This window comes from Triticum dicoccoides, chromosome 2A (genome assembly GCF_002162155.2).
Source record: "Triticum dicoccoides isolate Atlit2015 ecotype Zavitan chromosome 2A, WEW_v2.0, whole genome shotgun sequence".
Classification (NCBI taxonomy): Eukaryota; Viridiplantae; Streptophyta; class Magnoliopsida; order Poales; family Poaceae; genus Triticum; species Triticum dicoccoides.
Genome location: NC_041382.1, coordinates 593663462 through 593667819, shown reverse-complemented (window position 1 = coordinate 593667819; position 4358 = coordinate 593663462).

The following is a 4358-nucleotide window of genomic DNA, read 5'->3' as shown; positions in this document are numbered from 1 at the left end:
GCAAGAGAGAGGGGGCGTCAACACCATAGTCGTACTGGGTAGCAGCGGCGTCGGTCTCGTAGTCTACCGGAGAGAGGAGGGGGAAGAAACAATGAATATAATGCAAACAGGAGCATAACGATGCATGACAAGACAAGTAGCGGTGCTGGGGGTGCCCTAACGCGATATGAGGTGGTACCGGTGAAGGGGGGAAACATCCAGGAAAATATCCCCGGTGTTTCGCGTTTTCGGACAGATGAACCGGAGGGGAAAGTTGTGTGTTCGCTAGGCTAGGGATGCGTGGCTGACGAACGGGCTGCGTATCCGGATTCGTCTCGTCGTTCTGAGCAACTTTCATGTACAAAGTTTTTCCATCTGAGCTACGGTTTATTTTATATTAATTTTAAAAGATTTAAATTAATTTTAGAATTTATTTAATTAATTTAAACCAACATTATCCAGAATAGTGTTTGCTGACGTCATGCTTAATTTAAACCAACATTATCCAGAATAGTGTTGCTGACATCAGCATGACATCAGCAGTCAACATGGGTGTTGACTGGGTCGCTAACGTGTGGGTCCCACTGGTCATTGACTTAGTTAACTAAACAAGATTAGTAAATTTAATTAAAGTGATTATGTTAATTAATTAGGCTTAATTAGATTAATTAACAAGATTAATTAAGTTAATTATTATTATATATATATATTTTAATCTTTTTTCCTTTTAACGTTCTAGGGCGCTGGGGCCCGTTTGTCATAGGCATATGGGGGGCCTAATGGGCGTGGGCGCTAGCGGATCGGGCGACGGGCGCTGGGACAGAACCCGCCCGGTGTAGGGAGGTCGCTGGGCGACGAGGAAGCAGGGGGGCCGCAGCGGCGGCGAGCAGTGCAGCAGCAGGGGGGCAGAGAACGCGGCGCCTGGCGACAACAACAGGCGTGTGCGCGTGCGCGTGATGCGGGACGCCGGGTGGCCGCGGTGAGCACGACCGATGCAGGTACGTGCAGGGAAGGGCGAGGCGTGGCAGAGGGCGCACGCGGGCAGCACAGCCGCCGCGAGGAAGTGGCGGCACAGCGAGACAGCGTGCGGGGAAGAGGAGGCCGAGGTGGTCAGTGGCGCGGCGGGCGCAGCGGTGGTTGGCGGGGCCGCACGGCTGGAGCGGCAAGGCGAGGCAAGCCGCGGCGGGGAGCAGGGCCGACCTGACCAGAGCAGGGGCATGGAGAGGTCCACGGGCGTGGACAGCGTCGTGGCATGCGAGGGAGAGAGAAGGAGGGGGGCCTCACGAGGGGATCGTAGGGCACGGGCAGCGGGAGTCGTGGCGGGGAGGTCGAGGACGGGGCGGCGAGGTCCAGCGACAGGGGGTGGCGCCGATGAGGTGGCGACGTAGGGCGGCGAGGCGCTAGGGCGATGGCGTCGGGGTCGCTGGGTTCGGTCCCCCCTTCCCGATCCATATCGGGATCTAGAGGTGGGGGGGGGAGACGATGGAGAGTGGGGGGGTGGGTGGAATCGTGGGGGTGGTTGGGCTAGGGTTTCCCCAGGGGTGATGGTTAAGTGGCGTCGGCTGGGCCGGCCTAGTTGGCCCCAAGGCCATCTGGGCCGTGGCCCGACGAGGGAGGGAGGGGGTGTTCTCTTTTTATTATTTTGTTGTTTTTATTTTAGTTTTCTGTTTTTTCTCATTTTAAATATATAGGCCTTATATAAAAACATGGTTTCTACATGCCAAATAGTTAGGGAATATTTTCAACACATTGAACATTTTAGTTTTGACTATTAATTTTTTTAATTGTTTTAACTTTAATTCAAATTTTGAATTTGCATCCGTTTCGAACTAATGCGAGATTATCAGCAGTAACCGAGGTGAAGAGGCATCATTAATGCGGGATTACTGTAGCCTAATTATCCGAGCGTCACTGCAGTGCTGGTCCAATTTCTTTATTTGTTCAGAAGTTTTGCCGAATGTTGAATGACGAATCTGAACATTATATTTTTTGCAAATTTTTTTGCTGAATTTTTTTTACTTCTCCTTGTCATATCTTTTAAGGTTCTAAACTCACTAGGAATGTTGGCTCCTGGTCCATCAGGGCTTTGGGGAGCTGTCAGGCCCATCTATAAGAGAGTTGTTCGCTCATGCGTTATTTGCTTGGGTCCACTCAGGTGAACGTGACACTCATATATTGATTGTTGTGTTATACATAAAAATACCACAACCACCCACAAAACAATTTAATTCACCTTACAGATAGGTATTGTCTCTATCGAGTAAAAGCGAAGCCAACAAAAAAAGGAAATCATCAATGCAATTAAAAGTCTGTTTAACTCATGTGAAATACACAACGAAACCATCAACCATAATATCATGTCAAATAAAAAGAAAGGATTAACTCATGTCTAATGACGTCTTGGCAAAGCGCGCGTCAACCTCTAGTATAAAACACCAGCCCAGGCGGAACTTCCTCCACCTCAAATAGCTACACACAACAGGAGGACCTTAACCAGTTAGAGCATCTCCAGCCGCATCCCCAACAGGCCCTTCCCAAACATTTTTTCCACGCCGACGTCCAAAAAATCGGCCCAGTCGCGCCCCTAAGAACCCGTTTTTCGCCGCTTTGGGCCGAAACTGGTGCCGGCGACCCCAGGCCGAACCCGGCGCGTTGGGGGGGGGGGGGCGCCGGGGCGAGCGATTTTGGCGCGAAAGAGCCGCGGGCCCACTGAGTCAGCGACACGCGCCTCGTCTTCCCCCAAAACACCTCGGTTCCTGCGGGAATCAATGCGAAGGCCGCCGCGCTGCCGTACCGGCCAGCCTCCATTGATGCCTCAAGGGCGGCGCAGTGAACATGCCGCGACGCGCGTCCCGCCCTCTCCCACCACGCGTCGCCCGGCATGCAGCCCGTCGCCGCCCCAACTACGGCTATAAAAGGCGATCTCCCAGCCAGTGGACGCCACAGCTCTCATTTCCCCTCTCTCCGGTGCAGAAAGCGACCCTTTCCCCTCTTCCTGCCGACGAAAAGATGGCCGAGAGGTTCCCAGGCGACGACGTGGCGGCGAACGGCTTCGGCCGCTGCCACCTCCAGGAGCCGGAGGCGCGCCTGCTCTATGAGGCCGAGTACCCAGCGCCCCAGGACATGCAGGTGCCAGGGGCATGGAGGCTGAGCGCCGCCGGCGTCCAGGTGCCACCGTTGCCCGAATGGGCGGCGCGGCGGGCCAAGATCGCCCGCATCCGCTCGTCCATGACGGAGGAGCAGCGGAACGAGCCGCGTTACGCCGCCGACAGCCACACCATCTGGACCATGTACTTCCAATGCCGTCGCGAGGAGCAGATCGCCTCCACCAACGGCGTCATCCCGTGAGGCCGCCTCAACGCCGATGGACGGCGCGAGTGGTGGGGCGTGCCAGGCCGCACCCTCAAGGTCATGCTCGACCACATCGAGACCGGCAACGTGTCGCGCCTCGAGTACCCCCCGCGGCCGTCCTTCTCTCGCCGCTGTGGCAGTTCTTGGATGCCGCGGCGGATGGAGCCGGGGTCGTCCTCGTCGTCGGGCTTAGGCTCGTCGGCCGCGCTCCACCCCGTCAAGCCCGAGCCAGAGGCGACGCCGTTCGGGCGCCGCACCCGCAGCGGCGCCCTCGTCATCAATGAGGGTGCCCCGCCCTCCCCGCGCAGCTCCCTCCGCCTGATCTGGCTGAAGCCGGAGCCGGGGCTGCTCCCGGTGAAGCCGGAGCACGTCGAGATGGCGGCCCCCGACGACGAGTCCGCCCTCAAGTGGGCGAAGGAGGACTACGTTCGGAAGCAGGTGCGCCGCCAGCGCCGGGCGTACGCGAAGCTCTAGGCCCGGCGCCGCGGGCGCGAGGAGGGCGACGTCATCGTCCTCGACAATGACGAGGAGGACGAGGCCAGACCGTCCAGCGCCCTACCGCGCGTCGGCGACCCTGACCAGGGCTGCAGCAGGGACGACGACGGCACAGGCGAGGCACGCGACGACGACGATGATGGCGACGACGGCCACTACACCCGCTTCTACAGGCTTCTCAGCATGTAGACGACGGCGACGGGGGCGGCGGTGGCAGCTAGGCGTAGTTCCACGTAGTTTGGCATAGTTTAGGCATACTTTGCATGTTTTTATGTTTTTTTTACAAAATTCAATAAAGTTTTGCCGAGTTTTCATATATTTGTACGGAATATCGCTGAACCCGGGGCGACCTATGGGTCGACGACTGGGAACAAAATCGTCCCCACGTGCCAATCTAGCACCGGCTCGTCCCCAGACAGCTCTTTTTCGATGCTTGGGGGGCCGAACCGCTGGAGATGCTCTTACCCGGCCACTTATAAGCAAAGATGGCAAAGCTAGCGGTGCCACTCGCTGCCACGGTGAGAGAGAGAGAG